Below are 27,325 nucleotides of genomic sequence, written 5' to 3'. Positions count from 1 at the left end.
AGGGTGTTTGAAAACACACAAAGAAACAATTGTATGATTTACCCTAACAGTACGCTGATCCTTTGCAATTATAGAGGATGCAATCCTGTGCACACAGAGTAAACTGGCTTCCGAGTAAACATGCACAAGGTTGAGCAGCCATGGTTTCAAACAGTTTCAAAGGCTTATCATTTAACATAATGAAAAAATGAAAAGACTTTATCATGCAGGTTAAATATAGGGGCACAGGGTGCTGCTTTATACCAAGTCAGACAATGGGTCCATCTAGCTCAGTAGTGTCTACACTGACTGGCAGCAGCTCTTCCTGGTTTCATGGAATCAGAGAATGTAGAGTTGGAAGGGACCCTGGGGATCACCAGCAATACAGGAATCTCAGCTAAAGCCTCCATGACAGATGGCCATCCAACCTCTGCTTAAAAACCTCCAAGGAAGGAGAGTCCACAACCTCCCAAGGGTTGACCACTGTCAAACAGCTCTTACCATCAGACAGTTCTCCCTGATGTTTAGTTGAAATTTCATTTCTTGTAACTTGAAGCCATTGATTTAGGTCCTGCCCACTGGAGCAAGCAGGAGAAAAGAAGCTTGCTCCATCTTCCATATGACAACTCTTTAGATATCTGAGTCTGGTTATCACATCTCCTCTCAGCCTCTTCTTATTCGGGCTAAGCATACCCAATGCCCTCAACTGTTCCTCATAATGCTTGGTTTCCAGACCCTGGATCATCTTGGTTGCCCTCCTTTGCACACATACCAGCTTATCAACATCCTTCTTAAATTGTGGTGTCCGGAATTGGACACAATATTCCAGGTGTGACGTGGCCAAGGCAGAATAGAGTGGTACTATGACTTCCCTTGATCTGGACACTATACTTCTCTTCACGCAGCCTAGAAGGGCGCAAGCTGTTTTTGCTGCTGCACCACACTGTTTACTCATGTCAAGCTTGTGGTCTGCCAAGACCCCAAGATCCTTTTCACATGTACTACTGACAAACCAGGTGTCCCCCATCTTATATTTGTGCATCTGGTTCTTCCTGCCTAAGTGCAGAACCTTACATTGGTCCCTATTGAAATTCATTTTGTTAGTTTGGTCCCAGTTCTCCAATCTGTTAAGGTCATATGTAATCCCGATTCTGTCTTCTGTGGCATTGGCTACCCCTGCCAGTTTGCTGTCATTTGCCAGTTTGCACATTTGATGAGAATCCCCTCAATCCAAGTCATTTATAAAGACGTTGAACAATGATGGGCCCTGAAGCATCCCACTTGTCACTTTTTTCCAGGGTGAAAAAACTGTTAGTGAGCCCTCTTGGGTTTGGTCAGTCAACCAGCTACAAATCCACCTAACAGTTAAGTTCATCCAGACCAGCTTCTCTGCAAGAACACTCCCAGTCCTGCCTGGAAATGATGGGGATGGAACAAACCTGGGAACTTCTGCACCCATAGCAGACACTTCACCACTGAGCTTTGTCTCTCCCACTACAAACGTGTGTCAAGCATTTGTGTCAAACAGTCTCTATGATAATTCATGGCAATGTCCCCAAACTGAATCCTATGTCAAAACAATTTTGAACCTATTATCCATCTCTGAAGTATAAGTAGTTCTGGCATTTTCAGACAGAATGTATTTATTTGGATAATTCATACCCCACACTTTCCATCTCAAAAGAAACACTCAAGGCACCTTACATCCTTCAAGAAATACAAAATAAATCCCCTTGATGCAAGCCCATTTGCAAACTGTCCTCCAACTCCCCACAGCAACATATTACTTTTTAAAATCCTGCTCTTCAGCTGGAAAAAGACTCCCAGAGCAGCTTACAGAGATCTGTCGGGGGAAACAGTCACTGTATTCATGCTTACAATTTAAAAGACGTGACACAAAAGGAAAAGCGATTGGGAGGGAGAGGGGGAAAGCAAGTTCAGGCACTAGTTTTTTTGCTTTTGATATGACCAGCTTCATGGAAGGGGAGGGGGATTGGAGAGGTGGAGCTAAATGTTCCTGGTATTTCAAGCAGAGCCAATGTACCCATTGAAGAGGTCCTGCAGTTACCTCCCCCCTCCCCCCTCCCTCCCTCCCTTCTGCTTCCTGATGGAATGGCTGCTTCCATGCCAGCTACTCTGTGTTTTTTGCTGTCTCCCACATTGCCAATCCAAACACGCAATGAGCCTCTCCCCGCCAAACCCTTAAAATCCTCCACTGAGCCATCCCATCCATTTGCACAGACTTGCTTATTTACTAATCCCAACCCTTGCATCTGAGAATGCTAACTTGTGTCTCTTCCCTACCCCAGGAAGGGAGGGGCGTCTGGCGGCAATACCACCTGCATAGCAGCACTTTGACCGAAGCATTGGAGTGCCATCATTCCCCCCCCCCCCCCGGCAAGTCTCCAAAGTGAAAGCATGAAGCATTGGTGTCAAAGCACATCGCTCTAACCACAGTTTGGTTCCATTAGGATTTGGTTACGTGATGAAGCCGTGTCATTAGGAAGAATCACTGGTGGAGGAACGGGAGTGCGGAGGGAGCGGACCGCCCCTGGCACCACTATTCTGGTAGGGTGCCATTATGGCAGCCCCCACGGACACAGCCGTGCACTCATTCCCTGCGTGCGCCGGGCGCCACGCCACCACAGGCGGCGCGTCACTCCCCCAGAACACGCGCCACGCCCCTGCGGGCAATGCGCCACACCCTCATAGGCTGCGTACCACACCCTCAGGATGTGCGTCACGCACCAGGGGGGCGCCAGCCAAACCCCTGCCCGCTCTCCACCCCCAGTAGCGGAGCATCCAGCTTCGCCACTAGGAAGAATTTTCTGGTGGTAAGAGCTGTTTGACCCTCAGAAGGTGGGTGGACTCTCCAGTGGAGGTTTTTAAGCAGAGGCTGGATGGCCATCTGTCAGGGATGCTTTAGCTGAGATTCCTGCATTTCAGGGGGTTGAACTAAATGACCACTGGTGCCCCTTCCAACTCTACAATTCTATGAACCTATGGCCTGGGATTGCCATGAAGCCAAATCCAAGTGTGGGCAATGTTTTTTTCCCCCACTCACTCTGAAGCCTTGTGGGAGAAATAATGGCACCTGCCATTTGCAAACTCTCCCCACCCTTCCCTATTGTTTGTGGTCATGCCTCCAAAATCTCACCCTGGCACGTTCAATGTGGGAGGATTTGGCTTCCACGCAGCAACAGAAAACGGGCAGGCGATGCTTTCCCTATCTCATTCCTGTATCTCCATGGCAGGAAGTCGCTTCACCTGCAGGGTTGCTGTATGTTATGCAGCTGTCAGGCAAAGGGGAGGAAGTGTAAGTGACAAACCAAAATGAATAGCAGGGTTTGCACCTCTTCCGAGTCTCCTATCAATGATCTCTTTCATTAAACCAGAAAGGTAGGAGGGGCTCCAATTAAAACAGGCTGCTTCCAACCACAGTGGGGCAACAGTTTGTCTAGATAGGGGGCTGGAATGAATCACCCTCCAGAATCTACAAATCTGTCCCTCCGGGTCTTCTCCTGCTCCCTGAAATATCTCACATTGCGATGGTTACTGACTTCCCCCTCTCACTTACAAGGGAAGGGCAGGCCAGTAAAAACAGAGCTCCATCCTGGTAGGAATGGAAATCATGCATGCATTTTAATGTGCCACCTGCTTACACAACTCACATCGGCACAGCCTTAAATATAAACAGACAGCCTCTTCCTGGCTGTTAGACGGAGCCCTTACCCTACCCCAACTTGTTCTCCGAACACGCCAAAATTACAGCTCCTTGGAGATCAGCATATTTAAGGGTAGGATGTATCCCCCCCTCCCTCCCACCCCCACCACATCTTTTTTTAAAGAGAGAGAGAGAGAGCGCTTGGAGCTTAATAAATAGGGTATTCATCATACGCTGACCCTAAAGATTGTATCTTTGGAGAATATTCTAAAATTAGCACTAAAAGCGCCCTTACGAGCTGAAATGGAAACAAATGGAGATTCCAGGCTGATCCTCAAGTTACAAACGCAGCTCACGCGTGGACCCACAAACCTGCATTCAGTTTCGCACAAGCACAGCGTGTTGATGAGGTCTGCAATAAAGCTCAGTCTTCCAAGCCAGATGGAGCTAAGGCCACCCACTAGATTCAATTGACTGTGATAGGCAACTTTACCTAATTTGTACACTTGTACGCAGATTGAAAAACAGACAGGTAGGTTTCAAAGCAGAGGCTGGATGGCCATCTGTCTTGGATGCTTTTGCTGAGATTTCCTGCATTGCAGGGGGTTGGACTAGATGACCCTCAGGGTCCCTTCCAACTCCACAATTCTAGGACATCCTTCAAAATTTGCATTTTCTCAGCATTTTTCCAATGCAATTATCTGGCCAAGTAAATACATATAAAATAATGGGATAAAGGGTGCATAAAATGGTTTACATTCACCTCAGAGTAGACCTATTTAAATACCTGGCCCTAAATTCGTCATGTCCCTGATTTCAGTGCATGGCTGATATTGGTTGTATCCGTCACTGTTATTTAAACTGTGTATTTTATTGAGTTTCTCAGGGAGTTATTTGAGTTTTTGATAAGTTATTGTAGTAACAAGAACAACAAAGTATATACAATGGAAGAAAACATGTTATCAATCATATGTCCATCGTGGGGAGGGGGGAGAATGGAGCATGCATTATGAAGAATTTCTGGCTATCTCCACTACTGAACTGGAGGGTATTCTAGTCTATTATTATTATTATTATTATTATTATTATTATTATTATTATTACAGTTGTACCTTGGATCTCGAACACATTGCGAGTCAAATGTTTTGGCTCCTGACGCCGCAAACCTGGAAGTGACTGTTCCAGTTTGCGAACATTCTTTGGAACCTGAATGTCCAGTGCGGCTTCCTGCAGCCAATCGGAAGCTGCGCCTTGGTTTCTGAATGTTTTGGAAGTCGGACAAACTTCCGTAACAGATTCCGTTCGACTTCCGAGGTACCACTGTATTATCTCTCTCTCTCTCTCTCTCTCTCTCTCTCTCTCTCTCTCTCTCTCTCTCTCACACACACACACACACACACACACACACACACACACACACGGTTTGTGGGGGAAATTAGACAACAAAATTAAGCAATACAGTATGTAAAACATCAAGATCCATGAAAAAAGATTCCACTCAATAGCTCACACAAATTCCACATGTACTGGCACACCCATAGCTCAGTCAATCCACCTCTACACACATCCACCCACACAAACACACTATTCCTCACGTTCAGAAATTACCCTAGCCCAGCACTTCCCTAAGTACATACATAATAAAGACCACACTGCAACCCTGGCAGCCTATAAGACTAAAACCAAGTTCACTCTGAGACTCCAAGATCATGACCAGTGCATTCAAACAAATTGCTTTCCCTTATTCAATTTCAAAATATTGTTTCATCTTTAAAAGTTTTATTTTCTAGCATTTCTAGCTCATCTTCCAACAACAAAAAAGCTTACAGAAAGAAAAAATAGCATACAATGCACCAAATTAACAATAATACCCACAGATAAAGGAGCAATTAAGAGAGAAGATGTACAGCAATTAAGAGAGCTTACAGCACCATTAACGAAAAGGAGGCAAGTGAATAAGCAGAGAAAATGAACTGCATAATCTGGCTGCCACCGTCAAGAAGATCCTGTCTCTAACAGCTATACAGCTTGTCACCAGAGGCAAGAACGTCCAGAGATGGTCCCCTGAGGATGGTGTTAATTGGCGGCAGATTCTCATAGGAGAAGGTGCCCTTATAGAAGCTGGGGGCCCTAAAGGTATTTGCAGGTATGTCAATGTCATTAGCTTCACTGCACACCTCGGAAAATGGAAAGCACTTCATACAGAGAGGACAGGAACCATGCTTTTACAGCATTGGCATTTGACAGCGCGGGTAACAGGATGTGACACACAGCTCTGATAAAAAGCATAGAAAGAATCGACTTCAAGACCAAGTGATCTGATGACGAAACATCCTTTTTAAAAAAATTCATCTCGAAATAAACAATTTGGCATTGTGGAATTTCAGGACCAGTTAAAGCTGCACAAGGCAGAGGCAAGACCACAAGAGAGCAGTTGCATTTGGATGATCATGTCTCGGTTTAATAAGGCAAAATGTGAATGAATCTTTTGTGCCTTCATGATGTGAGCAATCAGACCAGAAAAGCTAGATTTAATCATAGTTTCCTGTTACGTCCGAATTGGGGAACTATGGTTACCAGCTTTAGCAGAAGCCCGGCCACACTTTGGAATGGGTTCAGCATTCTGGCTTGTTCTGAAGGTGCTAGCCACAGTTTCCAGTGAAATTGAACAGGAAACTATGGCTACTGAAAGACTTCCTGGGTTGGTCATTCATCCTATAAAGGGAGCAGCAAAGAGAGTAAATGCTTTTCATATCTCACTTCATTAAGTCAAGATATGATCAGCCAAACTAGGCCAGTGAGTCTCATACAACCAGTAATGTGGGTAGAATCCCCACCCCCCACCCCACCAGCTCTTTATTTTTGTTTGGGGAAATTTCTGTTTCATATATTTGTTAATAAAAATGAATGGATGCCAGTTGGGAAGTACAGTGTTAGGCAGCTTTCAAGTTTTTAGCTTTGCTCATTAAATACAACTAAAATAAACATGTTAAATCAAGGCATCAAAAAAATTCCAATGCAAATTATCCGGGAAATTCATTGCACCGTAAACAGCGGCAGCAACTCAACACCTAAAGCTTGGATGGGGAACCTGTGGCCCTCCAGATGTTGTTGGACTCCATTAACCATCATCCCCAGCCAACATGGCCAATGGTCAGGGATGATGGGAGTTGTAGTCCAACAGGGTTCCCCATCCATGATCTAAAACAAAAAAACAAACAAACAACTCTGCTTCCAGTGCCAGATTCTTTGTGTGATCCTTAGAGGTCTTTGAGGTGTCTTTGGGCAGAGCACAATTGCAACAATCTGTTGAATCTCATCCCAAAATAATTTATCTCAGCATGCATAACAAGCAAACAAATATATTTTTCCTTACCTGTGAAGATGCAACCACAAGTCCCCACTGTATATTTCAGCAACAGTCTTTAAGGTGATCAGCAAGAGGAAGATGGTTTTTGAACAAGAGCCTGGTGAAGAAATGAGAAATGGTTTTGAACATGAAAACAATATTGGCCATGATATGTGCATCACAGAGAGGGACACACACACAGAGAGGGAGAGACCGGGTTCAGAGGTAACAGGAAACTATGGTTTCTTGCTACACAAACAAGCTGGCACAAGCCTTGGCCTGACAGATTTTCCCAGCCTTCTCCTGTTCTGTTGTGGCCAAAAATTGGAGAACAGAAGCATCCATTTCCACTACCAAACAAATAACGGTTCCCTGTTACATCCAAAGTAGGGGGGCTGTGGTTTGTTTAAACTGTGGATAATGAAAACAAGTTCACACAGGATTGATTTTACCTACGTATCCCTTATCACGTTTTTCCTTGTGATGGCTTTCCAAGTTAATTAATTAAAGAAATTTATAAAAAGAATAATACCTTGGGCTTCCGCAATTGAACTCCCCCCCCACACACACACCGCTTCTCCTCCCCACGATAACACAGCATTGTCCCCAAAGGCGAAAATGCCTGGGGGAGACCCTAAGTGCTTATCTGTTGATGCAGCAAATATTAGGGTCACATCAGGGGCAGAGGAAGCGGGTGCGGTGAGGGTGGTGCACCCTGGGTGTCACCACTGAGGGGGGTGAGAAAATCCCAGGCAGCACTCACCACAGGGCCTGCAGCGAGCTCGAGCCACGCATCTCTCCTGGGAGTGACGCAGTGGCTTGGGCGCCCGCAGGCTCCACACTTCCCCAAACAGTCCGCTGACCGCTTTCCCCCCCCCAGCTATAGGGCGGCTGAGTGGGAGGAGGCAGGCAGACTCTTCAGAGGCCCGCGGAGCATCCTGCCCTGGCTCACCCCACCCCGTGGGGGGCTGGCCCCGCCCCTGGGCACAGGGCACACGCGCCACCCCTGGTGCCCAATTGGCTTGCTCCACTGCTGGCCAACATACCTAGATGAGCCTCTTTTATTAAAAAAAAACACTGACTCTGCTTACTCGCTGTGGCAGCCACCGTGGTGCTCTTGTGATGTTGCTTGACTCCACCTCTCTTTAGGCCCAGCAAGCATAACCAATGGTCAGAGCTGATGGGATGTGCAACAACACCTGGAGTGCACCCTGCACCTGTTTGATCTCTGAACATAGGGGGAATAGAAGCCCCTTAAAAACAAATTTATATACAGTGGTACGTCGACTTATGAACGACTCAACAACCGAATTTTTCGACTTACGAATGGGGCAAATGGCCGCACGCTTGCGAATTTCTCGACATCCGAATGGAAACCGCGGCGGTTTTAGATAGGGTTTTTTCGACTTACGAATTTTTAGATGGGGTTGATTCGACTTACGAATTTTTCCGTTTCCAATGCATTCCTATGGGAAATCTTGTTTCCAATGGCGCTTTTCGACTTACGAATTTTTCCACCTACGAAGGTGCCTTCGGAACGGATTAAATTCGCAAGTCGAGGCACCACTGTAGAGAGAAATCTGGGAGGTTTATCTTTTGGTCTGAACCCTTGCTGTTTGCGTTTTTGAAGGACCCCCTTGAAATTTTAAGGGAGTCATTCTGATTGGTGAGCTTGCAAGATTGCTTTCCAATAGTATCGGGTTGCTGTTATCAGTGCCTGCAACATTCGATCCCTCAAGCCCCTGTTGTTCTCCAGCAACAGCCGCATCACATTGGTATACAAGCTGCTGGTCATCGGAGTCTCTGCCTGTGATTTATAATTCATCAGCCTCTGGTGATCTCATACTTCCCCCCCCCCAGTCCGCTTTTCTGCTCCACATGCATGCATGTAATGAATTTTAACTCTGATAGTTCTAAGGTGCCAGAAAGGAGGAGGGGAGGGGGCCACACATGCACACATTCTCTCTCCCAGACACACATGCACACACAAAATCCTAGTCACTGCAGAATCCCTGCTGTAACGCAGGCTGGTCACTCCAGGCATCAAAACAACAGATGGAGGTCTAGGCATTACCCCCCCCTCCCTCTCTCTCCCACCCCTACCCCGCTTCTCATGAGGAGCAAGAGGGGCTTGCCGCCTCCTTTTCATATAATGAGCCCAAGCTTCTATTCTATTCTATTTTGCTGAGCATTTTGCAAAAAGAACTGAAAGCAGCTGTTTGCATCTTGGATAGCAGGAGAACTTTGCTACCTCTCAAACTGGAAAGCTTCCTTCCTTTCTTTTTCTTTAAAAAAAAGAAATGATGGTTGTTATGGCAACTAAGGTTTCTATATTTAAATCCAGGTTTTTGCTGGCAAGTGGAGTCAGCAGCACTAGAACAAACAATAAGCCTCCTGGCTCTTGTGCCCTGAGGGTTGCTCTCCTGAGACACTGGAAGCGGGCGGCCACAAGGATGGTGGCCCAGTGTCATAGCCTGTGGCAAATGGAAGCTGGCTGCCCCTGTTGCCCAAAGTGAGATGGACGAGTCAATTTCTGATGAAAGGAGAAATCATTCTGCTTTCTCTATCCACCTCCCTCCCTCCTTCCTTCCCTCCCTCCCTCTCTCCCTCTCCACAGGCTGCCACAGCACATTACCTCATCTGGGTAACACAAAAGCTGCAGTGCCTGCCCAAACAGATGGCTGGATGGGAAAGCCCTGGCATAATTCTGCCCAGCAGTTCATGATCTTTTCAGTCAATCTCACTGGCTGGCAGGCTTTTCAAGGTCCACTTGCTGAAGGCAGATTGCTGAGGCTTGAGATGGGGAGATCTGAAGACCACAGTGGTCAATCGACTGGTTTTTTCCCACAGGCTCTGTTTTCGTAGGTGGCTGGGGTTCGGACAGCACTGCTAGAGGACTGAGGATAGCACCTGAGAAGGCCGTATGGCCTGCATTTCAGTGGCAGAGCAACTACCCTTGCATGCAGAAGCTCCCAGGTTTGATTCTTGGCATCTCTAGGCCAGGCTGAGAATGTCTGAATCTCTGGACAGCCAGAGCCAATACTGAGCTAGATGGACCAATGGTCTGACTCAATATATAAGGCAGTCTCCTATTCTCCCCTGCCCTCTTGCCTGCCCCGTGCAGTTGCGATTTCACCCTAGGTAGGACAAAGAGGAGGACCTCTCCATCTGAGAGCAGGCAAGTTGGTGCAGTAAGCACCTTAAGGACCTAAGCCACCTTAAGGACCTAAGCCACCATCTACATGATCATCACAAAAACACTCTGAAGTGCACCTTGGAAGCTAAGCGATAACCAGCGCAGCTGTTACAAGACTGGCATCCCATGCTTGAGTATCAACCAACATCTCTGAAGCTGCAATCTGGACCAAGTGAAGCTGGTTAAGACTCCTCAAAGATCAACCCTACAGAGAATTGTGTTGCAGTATTCAAACTTGGATATATAATTAAGGCAAGAGTAGCCAACGTAGAACCTTCCGGATGTCAACAACTTCTGTCATCCCTGGACACTGGCCATACTGGCTAAGGTTGATGGGGGAGTTGGAGTCTGACAACATCTGGAGGGCAGGTGGCGCTACCTCTGAACTGAGGCAGGTGGTACCATTGTCAGGTCTGACTTCCTCAGTAATGTGGAACTCTCCCTAGCAGTACCTGGAGATGCTCTACCACTGTGCCTCTTTCCCACAGTAAAGTCCAAAGTACATGTTTTTGGCTACCTCAAGACATGGCAGCAGATTTATTTTCAGAACTTACAAATACTAGGATGAGTTGACTCGCAGGGGGTGGGAATGAAAAGAGTGCAATGAGAGAGCCTGAAAGGAAGCAGAACAACAACAAAAAAAGCAAGCTGACTATTAGGAGCAATTTCTAGCGAGGTGATTGCCCTGGCATTAAAATCCTATGAGAAGACTAGAAGGAAACCTCACCACTTAAAATGCTTTAACACTAGACCAGAGAAAGCCCTTAGAAAGCATCAGAGGTAGACATTTTGCCATGGCCCTAGGGACAAAGGCTAGACTTGATCTAATGGCTCTTAACACTGGCATCTTCAGGGAATCTTCAGTCTCCATTTTCACAGAGTGCAGATTATCAAGAGATTCTCTCATTCGCTCTCTCTCTCTCTCCATTGTACACTTTAAAAGCACAAGCTGCTTAAAAACAAAAAACAAAAACAAAAAAACCCAATCCCCTCCAAATCAGCTGATTTGCCTTCCTTCAATTATCAGACCATTTTACACAGAGCTCCATATGGAACATTGTGAGCAATATGGAGAAAATGTATAAGCACCATGGAGGAAGCCATAGGTCAGGTATAGGCAACCTTGGCTCTCCAGATGTTTTGGAACTACAACTCCCATGATCCCTAGCTAACAGGGCCAGTGGTCAGGGATCATGGGAGTTGTAGTTCCGAAACATCTGGAGAGCCAAGGTTTCCTATGCCTGCCATAGGTCCTTCTTCCCTATGGTCAGTTCTACTGTTAGGCAGAGTGTTTTGGGTGTAGAGATGTGAAGGTCCAGAAATATTAGGTGGAAAGAGGATTTCTGGGGAGCATTCCCCACCCCTCCCCAGACTGGAAAAAATAAGAAGTCAAAAGAATTATGAAATGCTTTCTTTTAGAATGATGAACAAAATGTATGAGACAATGTGTTCACATATTTACTCCCCACAAATGATTTCTAAAACTGTGTAACAGGAAGACTTTCTGAAAGGCTCTGTACAGGAACAGACACAACTCTCAAATGAATGTACAAGATGCATTTCTGCCTCTGGGAAGGCACTGCCATTGTCACAAGAGGGGGGGGGATTCAATTATTTGTTTGCGGCAAAAATGAAAATGGTGGGAGGAACCAGCTGGGGTACCACCAAGGGAAGAAGGCTCAGAGCCCAGGGATTGATGGTGGGAAGATGATGAGAGGTCAGAGGGAGAAGACTGGGATGAGGAGGTGTCAGAAGCTGAAGAGCCAACAGGGTTTAGTAAGTGGGGAGGGCATGTGGCAGAGGGAAGTCCAGAAGCAGGAGAGTGGGAGTGGGGTGGTCAAGAGGCAGAGATGAGTCAGGCTGCTGAAGAGGCAGGGGTATCTCCCCCTCCTGGTGTGACAAGGCCCCCCTCCCTGCTGGTCTCACAGAACCAGGAAAGGCATGAAGAGGGCAGAGGAGAAGTTAGCACCACACAGGCACAGTCTCTGAATGCTCGGGGGGAAACCCTAGAGAGGAGGAGACTTACGCAGCTGTGGGAAGGCGAGAGCTTCAGTCTTCACAACTGCTTCATGGGGCAAGGCCTACTGAAGAAGAGTTGCTGTGCTCATGAGGCCTGGCACTCCTGTGCAGATCATCTTTTTTTCTAATAAAGAGTTAACTTCACTTAACTTTGCGTGATCAACTGCTGGCTCACTACTGCCACTTCCTCTCTACAATGAGACATACTGTATTTCGATGGTGGTGGTGGTGGTGACAACAACAATTTGTTGTTGCTGTTACAGTCATACCTTGGTTTCCGAACAGCTTAGTTCTCGAAAGTTTTTGCTCCCAAACGCCACAAACGGTCCCAGTTTGTGAACTATTATTGGAAGCCGAACATCCAATGGGGCTTCTGCGGCTTCTGATTGGCTGCAGGAGCTTCCGGAACGCATTCCGTTCAACTTCCAAGGTACGGCTGCATTTTGATTGCTTAATTGGAATTCTTGTCTACCCTACACCCCAGCACAGGTTGCAACAATATGAGAAATGCAGTGTTAAAACAGTTAAAACATTTGGTTGCAATATTGGGGTGCTGGGGTGTTATTTTATTGTTCAGTTGCTGAAAGAAGCTCTAGTAAGAAAAAAAAACTACCACTCATTGTTATAAGTTATTATTAGTACAAATTTAAAAATTACAGTAGTACCTCTGGTTAAGAACTTAATTCGTTCTGGAGGTCCGTTCTTAACCTGAAACTGTTCTTAACCTGAGGTACCACTTTAGCTAATGGGGCCTCCCACTGCCGCCGCCAGAGCACGATTTCTGTTCTCATCCTGAAGTAAAGTTCTCAACCCAAGTTACTACTTCCTGGTTAGCGGAGTCCGTAACCTGAAGCATCTGTAACCCGAAGTATTTGTAACCCAAGGTACCACTGTATGTATGTTTGATACATAATTTTGATATCCAATGTTAGTTCAGGTAGACCCCTTGAAATGAACTGACTTAATTAGACACCTGAGTGTGACTAATGTTGGATACTCCCCAAGAATTCTAAATTTGCAGCTATCTGTATAATTAACTCGTGGTCATTTTTTAAATTGAATATCCTCCTTTGCCCTCTTTTTCTGGCACTGCGTAAGTGGTCACCCTCAGACTCACCCATGGGGATAGCAGCCAAATTAACTGAGAGCATTATTGTACTGCTTGCGGTAAGCCAATTTAGGGGAAGGAGGAAGAGGGAAAGATTGAAGCCTGGATTAAACTGTGTCTGACTTAGGTTCCGCAGGACCTGATTCTTCCTTCTGGGAAAAGTTTGGGCTGCTGTCTGGGCTGATAACAGAACGTAGTTGCATGACCACCAGCGAGTTCAGCGCACATTCTGCAGCGTTTAATGAAAAACAGGAAAAGGTCAGCCAATTGGGTTTATTTGGTCCGAGACCTTTGAAAGAGCCTATTTTAGTCATGTCATATATATACACACATTTATATATAAACACACATATATATATACATACACACACGTTAATTTTTTTTAAAGGCTCAAATTTAGTTTAAAGTCTTTCATTAAGAAATGAGGCTGGATTTTCCACATACTTTTAAAACATGGGCTCATTTTCCTTAGGGAAGAATAAATCTGCCCATTTCGGTGTCTCTAAATTTCTCATTCTTCCAGTCTTAGGTTCAGTTTGCAATTCTCTTTTATTTTTAAAGGCACTTGCATTTTAATGTACATTTCCGCCAGGTATGCATATTTTGCAAGCAATTTCCCCTAATAAAATGCGGATTAATGCTATTTTCTAGAACACTTCCCCTTAATTTGAGAATTTTGGTATGTATTGCACGACTGGAGAAATGCACCTCGAAATTGGGACAAGCGCACATTTCAAAGTAAAGCTGCATTTTGTCCCTTGCATTATTTTGCAAAGTGCAAGTTAGGTAGTTCCGCATTAAAACTCAAGAGCCAGTGGGGTGTAGTGGTTAGAGTGTTGCACTAGGACCTGGAAGACCAGGTTCAAATCCCCGCTCAGATACTTGAAGCCTTCTGGGTGACCTTGGGCCAGCCGCTACCTTGCAACCTAACCTACCTCACAGGGTTGTTGTGGAGATTTAATGAGGGGAGGGAGAACAGGGTATGCCACCTTGAGTTCGTTGGGAAGAAAAGGGCAGGATACAAACACAATAAATAAACAAAATGTGACCTGAATCAAATCTCTCCCCCAACCCTGCTGTAAATTTATTTTACTTATTAAATGTCTATACTGCCCTTCATCTGAGAATCGCAGGGCAGTTTACAATATAACAAATACAAAATGTAGTTATAAACGAAAACAATAACCCCTACACACACACACACACAGAGAGAGAGAGAGAGAGAGAGAGAGAGAGAGAGAGAGAGTTTAAAAGGCCATGGGTTGATATTTCATATAAAGCAGTATAAAGCCCCTCGATAACAATTACAACGTTCAAAGAAAGACACTCTCAGCAACTTCCAAAAAGGGCAAATATTCTTAGTTGATCCTTCCCTGCACGTGTAAAAGCAAATCTAATAGTGAAATGAATTACAGCATCCCAAGAAGCAAAAATGTATTTAGCTGACGGGAGTACTCAGAAGCCCCTTTCCAAACCCAAAAGTTCATGGAAATAGATACTACTTGCGCTGCCTTTTTTAAAAGCATGCGCACTCACAAGCAAACAGGGCAGTGTTGCTGTAAGAAATGGAATACTTCAGTGTCAAGTACATGCCACAATGCTGCCTTATACAGCGGCAATGTGATTAATTAAAATTTACAAGCGTAATCCGCACTCTTAACCGCGTTCCTTGGCTCCGTCCCCTCTAGCCCTGCGCCAATAACATCTTAAAACAAACGACAACCTCAGAGTTGACCTTTGGGAGCTGTGAAGAGCCTCTCTTAAGCTGCTCTGCAACCAGAGAAGGGAAAGGAGTGGTACAATTTCAGGGGGCGGAGGGAACGAAAGCTCGTAAAGACAATAAAAGCGGGCTCATAAATCGCATCAGAAAGCTGTATGTCAACAGATGCCAGCAACTGCGGGTGCAAATAGGAGGGAATTTCATACGCAGAAGAGCATTCAAGCACCCCACGTGAGCACAAAAGATACAAGAAGCTGCCAATTCACACCCTTTGCCCATCCATCCCAGTAATGTCTGTACTGGCCAGCAGCTGCTCTCCAGGGTCAACTCAGGCAGAGAACTTTCCCATTCCCTGCTACCTGAATCTTTAAACCGGAGGTGTCAGGATTCACTATGTGCTCTACCATGGAGCTATAGCTCCCCTCTCTTTTTCTAATGGATCCATCTTTGCACATTTAAAAAGTAATATTGTCCTTTCTCGCTTTTGCTTCTGCTTCTGCCCCCGCCCCGCCCCCCTAAATTTGTTCTGTTCTAATTGTGAATTCTTCATTTATTTAATGGCCCAAGGTGGCAGCATTATTGAGCGCGTAAGTTGAGCGTTTTGTGCTTTTACATTGTACACCACCCTGTGATTTTTGAATGAAGTGTTGTTGTTGTTGTTTAGTCGTTTAGTCGTGTCCGACTCTTCGTGACCCCATGGACCAGAGCACGCCAGGCACTCCTGTCTTCCACTGCCTCCCGCAGTTTGGTCAAACTCATGTTCGTAGCTTCGAGAACATTGTCCAACCATCTCGTCCTCTGTCATCCCCTTCTCCTAGTGCCCTCCATCTTTTCCAGCATCAGGGTCTCTTCTCATGAGGTGGCCAAAGTATTGGAGCCTCAGCTTCAGGATCTGTCCTTCCAGGGAGCACTCAGGGCTGATTTCCTTCAGAATGGGTAGGTTTGATCTTCTTGCAGTCCATGGGACTCTCAAGAGTCTCCTCCAGCACCACAATTCAAAAGCATCAATTCTTCGGCGATCAGCCTTCTTTTTGGTCCAGCTCTCACTTCCATACATCACTACTGGGAAAACCATAGCTTTAACTATACGGAACATTGTCGGGAAAGTGATGTCTAATTTAATAAATAAGAATAACAAGTCTCAAAGGGGTGGGTTGGGAGCCACCCACAGTGATGCAGTGTTTATACAGAGCAGCAGGGAAGCGTTTCCCCACTGTGCCCAGGGAGGATGTGGGGTGCAGAGGGTGAAGGAGCCTGCTGCAGCTGGCCAGTCTTCACCGCCTGAGCGCTCAGAGAGGGCGGAATGAGAAGGATGCGTAAGAAAGAACGCAGCAGCCAGATGCCCTTTGTTCCCAGCCTTGCCTTCGTGAGGCTGGGGTCCTTCTCATTACGCCCTTCCCAGAGGCTTTGCAAAGCTGGAAACTGATTGGATCCCAGCCTAACAAAGAGAGGGTGGCGTGAACAGCATCCCTCCCCCTCCCACCCAAAATGCACTTGGGGCTACTGCCCCACCTGCACATCCAGCCACCCACCCCAATTCTCTGCCCCTGATATAGACTGCTTTAAGCTCTGACGTTTAGGGTGTTCAAAGCAGGTTGTGCCATTAACTTTTTGTGATCCTTACAACAGCCCTGTAAAGCAGGTCACAAGTGTTTATTATTATTATTATTATTATTATTATTATTATTATTATTATTATTACTGCTATGCCTGTTACAGATGAGGCTAAGAGAAAAGACACTTTGTGGGTGCTCAAAAGGCAGCAGCAAGTTTTCCTTATTTGTAGCTCAATTCCTTAGTAGCTTATTGGAGGCAGAAAAATGGCATTGCTTATCCCCCTGAACTCTTTCTTTGGCGATCACTTGACCAACGGGAGCACTCGCAGGCCAGTGTTTCCCAGTGGTGGATGTACACAATCCCCCCATATTATCCTCCTAACAACCCTGTGGGGTAGGTTAAGTTTCACAGGGATTTGAACTTAATATCAGGGGGAGATGGGAACTGCAGTCCAACTTGGAGGCCCTGGATCAACTCAGCAGACATACAGTGGCCTTTCTTGAGCCCAGGGGACTTTCAGCTGTAAGGAGCACAAGGGGCGTAAATGAACAAATATTTAAATCTGCTCTGAGTGGCAGGTCAGTCACCTACCCTCCCTGCTCTGCAATTATTAATGCGAGCAACACTGTTGCTATTTATCATCCTGCTGCTATTAAAAGGGCATTGTGTGTTGCAAAGAGCCATTTAAACTCTATTATAACTCCTTTTGATTGACAGCTAAAGTTTAATGAGTGTCATTGCCTGGGAGGACCAGATGCAAAAGGGAGTTCTAAATAGACCTGTCACAGAGATGTCACATAGCCCCAGTCAGTGCTCAAATACCTGAAGTCTGGTGTTCTTTCTTTTCTTTTTCTTTTTTTACTGCTTTCAGTTAGAAATGTTTACTGGAGCCTGGAAGCTGTAATGCTGCCTAGTTTTTATTCTTCGTAATTAATTAGAATGGCCACTCTGCCTGGGTTTATTGCTGGATTCCTCCTCTACAGTGAAGAACAGCAATTATCCCCAAAACTCCAGAGAGTGTCGCCAGGATTATCTGGAGCTGGCTAAGTAGAATGATCTATCCTCTTCCAACTTATCCCCCACCATGAATGTATTGGTTCCAGGATGAGGAAGCCATGCCCTTCCCCATGTTGTAGGACTACTGGCCATGCTGAAAGGGGCTGGTGGAAGTCCAGCAACCCAAAGGAAAGGGTGGGGAGTTCCCCATCCCTGATTTAAACCCATCATTCTAAGCCATCCCACTTTATGGCAGTGAATTCCATAAACCAATTCCATAGCTTCCACTTGACTCTTGAAAGGCACCTGTTCCTGGAGAAAAACAGCAACCTTATTTAGTGACGCTTTTTAGCGCAATTTAGCATAACCAAAGAAGCTGCCACAGAACAAACGAGTGGGTCTTTCCCCTCACCCTCTTCACCTAGCTGCTATGTAGGGAAACAATATGCCTGAATGCTAGAAGCAGCAGAGAGAAAGACATGCTGGATAGCTCAGTCAGTAGAGCACAAAACTCTTAATCTCGGGCTTGTGGGTTCAAGTCCCACGTTGGGCAAGAAGATTCCTGCACTGCAAGGGGGCTGGACTAGATGACCCTCGTGGCCCCTTCCACCACTACAGTTCTATAGTTCTATGTCTTGCTCTGTGCTGAACGCCGGGGCTCCCCTGGAAACCTAAAGGGAAGCTCCATCCTACACTCAGGTTCTACATGTGTGTACAGTCAAACATCGGCTCCCAAACGCCTCCATTTTGGAATGTTTTGGCTCCTGAATGCTGAAAACCTGGAAGTAAATGCTCCAGTTTTCAAACGTTTTGTTGGAAATCAAATGTCCGACGCGGCTTCCGCTTGAGTTCAGGAAGCTCCTGCAACCAATCAGAAGCCGCACCTCGGTTGTCGAACATTTCAGAAGCTGAACGGGCTTCCGGAACAGATTATGTTTGACAACCGAGGTCTGACTGTAAATAAAATCTTACATCCTAATGGCACCACAGTCTCTTCTGATCTTCATTCCAAGGAAACCTGACCCTGGGTAAAGCACAGGCATCCCTGGAGCCTCTCAGAGATTGGGATGGTGCATAACAAAATAATCTGCTTCTCTCTCTCTCTCTCTCTCTCACTGCACTGATTGGCTGGAGCTATTCTGCAAGAATGGAACAGATGGCAAGAAAACAAATGCACCTTACATCTTTTGAAATCATTTCAAGTCAGAGTAGGCCATTTACTCATCTTTTCACTGAAACATCTAAAGCACCAAGAAAGGATAAACCTGCGCCTTCCACTTTCCCCCTCCCCCTGCTGCCAACCATCACAGAGATCACCATTTGGAAGCTGCAGCTGTATCTGTGGAGGCATGGCTTCTATGCCAAGGGTGCAGGTGCACAGAATGTAGATTGGCAAGGGTTTCCAGTTTCTAGCTATTTTTAAATGCTAATAACAAAATGACTATTCCACCCCATCCCACCTTGCAAAAAAACAGAAAACAAAACGAACTACTGAAATGAAGACAGCTGGGGAAAGCAGGTAGCCAGGGATGGATTTGTACATGGAAGAACTGGTTTCAGTGGGAGCCATCATGACTTCAGCATTCCCTACTAAACCAGCAGCTCACAATCTCGTATTCTGGCACTTCCAGTTAGAAAGTTCAAGTAGCAAGTGATGGGAAAGTCCTCTTCCTGTAACTCAAGGCCGTCACTATCAGACAACTTTGGGTATGACAGGCAAACAGTCTGAACTGATATCAGGCAATTCTTGAAGGCCTTTTACTCTGCAAGAGTGCACATCTAAACCAAAAGTAAAATGAACAAAGTAACTTGATCGGGCTTATCGGAGAACCCAGCTTGCTGCACATTCTAAAGACTTAAATGATTCACTTTGAAACAGAGCCAACCTGTTGCAAAAGCCAATCCCGTTGAGTCACCAATGCAGGCCTTACTCATCCCCTCCTTTCGATTATTGACCTCCTTTGTCACCTTACAATGCACTGGACACGTGGCCCCCACCGTTTACCTGCCCCCACTCCTGTGGTGTTCTGTGTATCATCCAACAACCTTGTTCCTTCCCAAGGCAGCCTGGCACTGGGACTGTGTCGCACTCTGCCTAACCCGACTGAAAGCATGTAGGCAACACAGAGCAGGTAGGGAGCAAACACTTAGGAACTGAAGGCTCAGCATACGCAGGGAATAGATTGGAGTGTTGGTTCAGTGTCAGCACCTTGGTCAGCACACAGTGGGAGACACAACTAGGTTGACAAGTAGGACCTCAACTATGGAGCAGGTATTCATGGTGGTGGTGGTGGTGGTGGTAGTGGGGTGTTAATCTAGCGCTGGTCTGGAGTCTATAGGGGCTTTACCCTGCAGGAAAGTGTGCATCCCAAGCCCTGTTTCCTGAGAGAAAATCTGCTCTCCCTGAAAGAGGCCATACTGTCTCCTGCTGCGCTTGGGACCTGGTGTGGTGGTGGTAGGAGCTATGTAGTCAACTGTCTCTGAGGAGTGTGGTATAGTGGTTAAGAGCGGTAGACTCCTAATCTGGGGAACCGGGTTCGCGTCTCTGCTCCTCCACATGCAGCTGCTGGGTGACCTTGGGCTAGTCACACTTCTTTGAAGTCTCTCAGCCCCACCCACCTCACCGGGTGTCTGTTGTGGGGGAGGAAGGGAAAGGAGATTGTTAGCCGCTTTGAGATTCCTTCGGGTAGTGATAAAGCAGGATATCAAATCCAAACTCTTCTTCTTCTTCCTTGGGAGCAAGAGGCGAAGTCACCACATTCCCTTGAGTGTGTTCATCATCATCATCATCATCATCATCATCATATGTGAATATCTCAGGTAGGCAACTTGCCTTGATGGCTATTTCCTAAAACAGCGCAAGGAAGCTAATAGTCCCAAGATTCTGATATGGCAGGGATGGGAAACCTTTTTCAGACCATGGGCCACATTCCATTCTGAGCAACTTTTCTAGGGCCACGTATCAGGGGTGGGTAGGGCCAGAGGCAAAAGAGGATGGATAGATGTAAATTTGACCTTTGTACAGGAAGCTAGTTTCTGAGACTCACATTAGATGAGGCCTTGACCCAGGATGATAATGATGATTATCTATACCACCCTTCATCCAAGGATCACAGGGCAGATTGCAGTATAAAACGAGGTGGTGTTCTGCGCTGAACGGTAGCAGCTCTCCAGGGTTTCAGACAAGGGACATCACTAGAGATGCTAGGGATCGAACCTGGAACCTTGTGTTTGCAGAGAAGATGCTCTCCCACTGAGCTATGATTCTGCCCTGCCATAGGATAAGAGGTGATATAAGGCTAGATTACAATTCAGCACAAACACTTTGCTAATGTGGCTTCCCCTTCCTGCTGGAGATACATTTATGTAATATTAACTTTTGCCTAAGCCCCCTAATTTGCCAGCAATTCATTGTTCAGAGAATTAAGCTCTCTTCTTTTTTTAAAAAAAAGAAGAAAAAAGAAAACACAAGAAAAGCTCCGTGACAGGAGGATGAAGGAAGTCTTTGCTATTCACCATCCACCCAGCCACCCACATGCTATCTTAATTCATCGGCAGACAAAGCCAGTTCTTTGTCTTTGCAGCTCCATCTCTGCCATTCATTCATGGCGAGATATCGCTCCGAGTAATCAGAGTCTGCCTATGGTGGGAGGCTGAGGAGGGAAAAGATTGGGGGTTCTGGGACACAGAGAAACACATTTAATCGAGCCTTAAGAATGCTTCCTATTATTATTTTTTTAAAGTGAGGAGGGTGGGGTTGTATCAAACAAAGTTCTACTCAAAGAAAACCCACTGAAATTAACAAACTTAAGTTAGTCATATCCCTTAATTTCAATGGTTCTACTCTGAGTAGGACACTGGGTACAACCCAGGGTATTTCTCTCTGGGTGTGTACCTCTACAGACAAAAACAGGCTCAATTGAATCAGTAGATTGGATACCTACCCCAGTGTTCTTCACTCTTCAGTCCCTGGACTACAACTCCCATCATCCTTGGCCACTGACTACACTGGTTGTGGGTGATGGGGTTGGAAGCCCAAAGTTGAATGACACTGTAAAAAGACCTTTTGACCAGTGTTCTTCAACACTGTGTCCCCAGTTGTTGCTGGACTACAACTCCCATAACCTCACCTTCCTTTGGCCAGGATTCTCCATATTTACATCATCGCTTTTACGATCCCTATCTACGCAGAGCACTTTACGTCACAAGAGTTAATGTTTTGCCGTTTGCAATCTTGCAAGGTAGATACTCAAAAATCCCATATTCTGAAAGGCAATTGTGGCACAAAACAGGTCGAATCCATCGCACACATTCTATTTCATTGCCAATTTTATGCAAAAATATATAAGTACTTGACCTCCTTATTGAAGGAGGGGGTCTACCGCACTGATTCTTCCGGGTGACCTTATCTGTTGAATAATTGTAGGAATGATGTTGTGGAGAATGTGCCAAGATTTTTTAGTGACGCCATGAAATTACGTCCCCATAGCATAGCTGCCAAGTTATCCCTTTTTTTCAGGGATTTTCCATTATGCTGAATAGGCTTCCTCGCGAGAAAAGGGAAAACTTGGCAGCTATGCCCCATAGGTCCTAAGAGCCACCTTTGTATCTCACAACGTCTGGACAGTTTTATCCTAAAGTGCCTCCTACTATGTTTTGCTACTTGTGTTGTGTTCCAATCCATGTATACGACACACTTACTATGCCAATAAAGGAGATTCATTGATTGATTGATTGAACACCCATCACCCCCAGCCACCTTAGCCAATGGTTAGGGATGATTGGAGTTGTAATACATCAATGCCTGGGGACCCAACATTGAAGAACACTCCTTGAGATAATTTTGCCTTTACCTTTCCCAGCAAGTTTGATTCCATTTGTTCAAGTCTCAATGGAGATCAAAGTTTCTTTCCCCACTGCAAGTTAGCATGGCAAACCTGGGAAGGTTGTGCCATTGCCAAAGCCTGGTGTTGTGAATGGCAATTGTGCTTAGCTTGAATACACCAGAGCTTTGCAGAGAAACATCACAGATATTGAGTTTATGGCCTTCTGACCACACTATTCACCCTCTATATGAACATGTATACATCTCTTTGTCAGTGGGGGATAACACTTCATGCATCTGATAAGTGTATATCAGCCTTGTTCATCGCACTGTCTCATTCTCCACTGTATCTCCAAAATTATAGACCCCCAGTGGGTATGTGAAGTTACACCTGTCTTCCTTTTCTTGGTCCTCAAATCCATCCACCACTTTGCACTTGTACTAAATCTCATCTGCCACTCTGTCACTCAGTCACATGATTTGGAGAGCTCCTTTTATAGCCCTTCACAGTCTGCCTGGGATTTTACCATCCTGAATAATTCAGTGTCATCTGCAATCTTGGCTACTGGGTTACTGTCATCTACTGGACCAGCTTGCAATGGAAGAAACTGGGACTGAAAGCTTTAAAGAATTGATAGGTGCAATTGCATGAATTAAAGACAGTGTATGAATAACAATGTCCTTAATTGCCAAGGGTGCTTAGGGCCCATCTGCATTATACACTTAAAGCGGTATCATACCACTTTAAAGAGCTGCCCCTCTTTAAAGAAAAATCCTGGGAACTGTAGCTTGTGAAGGATGCTGAGAGATGTTCAGGGGCAGAATTCTGCTTAACACTGACTTCAGGCATGCTGAGTTCTGGTGTGACTGAGCCCAGCACCAACAGGATATCTCCCCCTTTGTACTGGCTGCTGCGAAGGGAGAGTGATCCTCCTTGGCATTGCATTCCTGCTTTGTGTAGCTCTTCAGAGCCTCCCGGAAACCAGCTGGTTGTCTCGGGCTTTGGGAGGCAAGCCCCACCTTTTCCGTCAGGCCCCACCCTTACCTGTGTATGGTGTCAGGGTGGGTGGGTGGGCGTGGCTTGCCCAAAAGGACCTCATGGGCCAAATGGGGGAAGCCCGGAGGGTGAAGTTTGCCATGTGGGCTAGAGGTCCCCCACCTCTTGTTTTAACTGCTTCACAGGTGAAGTTAGAAGGAGGATCAGGCTGTTGCTTCTGTTTTAAGTCCAAAAAAGACCTTTGCTTATGCACGGGACCAAAGAGTTCAGGCAAGGAGAACTGTATGCACCCCAGTCACAACAGGGGTGCACCAGAGATGGTGATACACTGCTTGGTACAGAGAAAGTACTCAAAAGCAGGTAGGTTTTTAATCATGGCTGAACTCAAGCTGAGTGGGAGAAAGGAACCAGCCATGCTGTCATCTTCAGGCCACTTGAAAATATTCCCTTCCACTCTAAGCACATTTGATGGAGGAAAATAAGTAACTCCTGCTGATTTTGAGAAATACAACTTTCCGAATAAGCGTTCTTAAGCTGAAGAGTGGCAGAGACCATTGTCTGCTTCGACAAAACTGATGATCACACTTCGTGGGTTTTGTTTTGCTGAGGATAGAGGAGTAACATTTCTTGCTATTATCTCTGCCTATGAAAATAAAAACCGCGGGTGGCGCTGTGGGTTAAACCACAGAGCCTAGGGATTGCCGGTCAGAAGGTCGGCAGTTCGAATCCCCGCAACGGGGTGAGCTCCCTTTGCTCGGTCCCAGCTCCTGCCAACCTAGCAGTTCGAAAGGACGTCAAAGTGCAAGTAGATAAATGGGTTCCCGCTACAGCGGGAAGGTAAACAGCGTTTCCGTGCGCTGCTCTGGTTCGCCAGAAAGCGGCTTAGTCATGCTGGCCACATGACCTGGAAGCTGTACGCCGGCTCCCTCGGCCAATAACACGAGATGAGCGCCGCAACCCCAGAGTCGGTCACGACTAGACCTAATGGTCAGGGGTCCCTTTACCTTTACTTTATGAAAATAAACTGGTCACTTTATGTGACTCCTTCCTCCCACCCCTCTTCATTATCATTGCACTGGATGATTTGTATCCAACTCCCACCAGCCCCAGCCAGTATGGCCAATGTTCAGAAATGATTGGAGTTGTAGTCCAGCAACTTCAGGAGAGTACCAGGTTGGAGAAGGCTGTTTCAGAGCAATGACTGGGGACCCACGGCCTTCCAAATGTTGTTGGGCTCCTGATCCCATCAGCCCCAGGCAACATGCCCAACGATCAGGGATGATGGGAGCTGGAGTCCAACAACAGCAAGGACCCCACAGTTTCCCAATCTTTGGTGTAGAGCTTTAAGAGTTTAATATCAGCAATTTGAACTGATGTGTGGAATTATATACCCATGTGTATGATTGGTTAAAATCAGTCAACTGAGTAAAAGCTAGTCAATCGACTGTCATATATGTAAGTACATAAGTGCAAAACTAACATTTTAGATCTGTTTCCCCTCTTTCAGCTCAAAGCACAAAGCAAAACGTTCCTAGGGAACATGCCACTACAACGGAGGGCAGTGGCTGATGATTATCTGCTTCAGCACCAATTTAGAACCTGCAGGTTGTCCCACTGCTGGCTGGGGAGGGGCTTGGCTGATGCTGAGGCAACTAGCCGGGCTTAGCTGATGATCAAAAGTGAACCGGGAATGTGGCGAACCTGAGCAGAGCTCAAAAAACAGCAGTAAGGAGAAAAGCTGGCATGCTGGAGTCTCACTAATTACATGCCGTGCTCTTCACAGAGTCCAGAAAGCCGGCAAAGGCAGGCTTCCTGATCTCTGGAGTCTAGGATGATTGGGATACAAAGGCTCTAAAACATTCAGTGCCCCAAACCTTCATGAGATGCAGGGAGCTCGTGTCACACAGGGTTTTAGAGACTGAGCTAAATTGGGAAGGGCCACAGCTCAGCGGGAGAGCATCTGCTTCGAATGCAAAAGCCCAAGGTTCTCTCACCAGCATCTGCAGGTAATACTAAGAGTGCTTCTTGTCTGAAACCCTGGAGAGCCACTGCCAGTCATTAAAGACAATAATGAGCTAGATGGACCCTGTCTCAGTAGAAGGAAGCTTCCTATGGTCCTATGAATAAGAACTTCAGAGGAGTCCCGTTGGATCAGAACAATGGCCAATCTAATCCAATGTTCTGTTGTTATCATTTTGGCAGTGGCCCAGCTGACGCCTTCAGGAATCCTACAAGGTGGGCATGAAGGCGGCAACCCTCCCTCATTCTTTCTTTCTCTCACTGACAGATCATCCTCCATGAATTCATCTAATCCCCTTTTAAAGTCGTGCAACCTAGAGATCGCTGCACAGAAAATTCTGCAAGTTAGTTAGCTTATTGGATTTATTAATAACTCACACAACACAGAGTCCTCATGGAAGTGAGGTCACCATACATTGAGAGCAGAAGTCTTCCCCCAAAGATAGTTTACCCTTCAGAGAGATAGAATACCTGGTTGCCTTAACGAAACTAGTTTCCAGGTTGCTTTGAGGCAACTGATGTGCTTTACAGTAAATCTTTACAGGAATGCTTTCCAGAGACACTGAGTCTATCAGCTATCTCTCCCCTGATGCTTCTTCTCCCTGCTGTTCCAATATTTCCCAGCAGCCCTCTGCAGCCCCTGAACTATGACCTTCTGCAAACCACTGTTCTAAATCTATACTGTCCTCCCGTTCTCAGGAAGGTTCAGGAGAAGGAGGGCGGTCCCCCCTCCACTCCTCCTCAGTCCAGTCCCTAACGGTTGTGTACTTTCTGATGTTTTATTTATTCCTGATGGCTACTTTTGTTATGTTTGAAATTATGTACTTTTTCATGTTATACACCACCTTGAGCACGGTTTTAATTATGGAAAGGTGGCATATAACTAAAATTATGTATGTAAAACCATACAGCTGTGGCAGCAAAACCAGGCACCTTCATTTGCCCCCCCCCCCTGCAATAAAACATGTCTCTCCCATATTGGTCTCTACAGCCACAGCAGGCACTGTAACTCTTCAATGGTTTATCTTTACCCCCAAAGGCACACTCTCAGATCCTCCATGTCCCTATTTTCCAGGGACATCCCAGATTGACAGAAGCCACCCCAGTTTCTGATTTGATCCCAGAATGCCCCACTTTTCCTTAGGAAGTCCCTATTTTCACTGGGGAAATGTTGGGCGGTATGGTAGGATGCCTCTGTTTTTATTGGAGAAATGTTGGAGGGTATGGAGTTATCTGACTCCCAAGGCGTCTGAAGGCAATCATGTATAGGGAAGGTTTTTTTAAAAAAAATATTTAATTGTGTTTTTATATATGTTGTAAGCTGCCCAGAGTGGCTGGGACAATCCAGTAAGATGCATGGAGTATAAATAGTAAAATTATGTTTATGGAATGGGAACGTCCCTATTTTCTTTGGAGAAATGTTAGCATTCTTCCACTGTAGCCTGAGACAGACAGATGCCAACAATACACTGCAACATTTTGTTGCAGGTTCCCCTTGCAAAATATAGAACGAAGAATTTTACTTTGGCGTCCTCGATGCTTATGATTCACCCCCCCCCCAAAAAAAACCCCAGACTGTCAGTCACCCTCCTGGCTGTTTCTACAACAATCAAACTCAGCCACTAAGAAAATGTGAAATTACATGGTATACATGAAAGCAGCTAACTCTTTCTATGCAGCTCCTACTGTCTCCAACTATGAAGCTTTTTTTCTGCTTCTGCGTAAGACTGCTTGGAAACACAATGCCAGCTTGCATCCCACACTGATTATGGGACATTTTGCACGCTCATGAATTGCATCCTGTAGCACCAGTGCACAAATAGAGGATTCGCTGCAGAAATGGCAAATGGGGGGTAAGAAATATGCATGAAGCAATTTGACAAGCAGCAAGCCCTG

At 45.9% G+C, this 27,325-nt stretch overlaps 1 protein-coding gene across 3 annotated transcripts in view; it reads right to left on the bottom strand.

The window, feature by feature from the left end:
- Positions 1-27,325, bottom strand: part of HIVEP3 (HIVEP zinc finger 3) — a 226,485-nt gene that overhangs the window by 108,664 nt on the left and 90,496 nt on the right. For all 3 annotated transcript variants that reach the window (XM_035120894.3, XM_035120904.3, XM_088672491.1), the window contains exon 2: positions 7,020-7,110. The gene's annotated coding sequence lies outside the window, so the exon portion shown is untranslated. The remainder of the gene's footprint in view (positions 1-7,019; positions 7,111-27,325) is intronic.

The sequence above is a fragment of the Zootoca vivipara genome, chromosome 6, assembly GCF_965207765.1.
Source record: "Zootoca vivipara chromosome 6, rZooViv2.hap1.1, whole genome shotgun sequence".
Classification (NCBI taxonomy): domain Eukaryota; kingdom Metazoa; phylum Chordata; class Lepidosauria; order Squamata; family Lacertidae; genus Zootoca; species Zootoca vivipara.
Note: the sequence above shows the minus strand (reverse complement) of the source record. Positions and strands in the feature narration are given on the sequence as shown.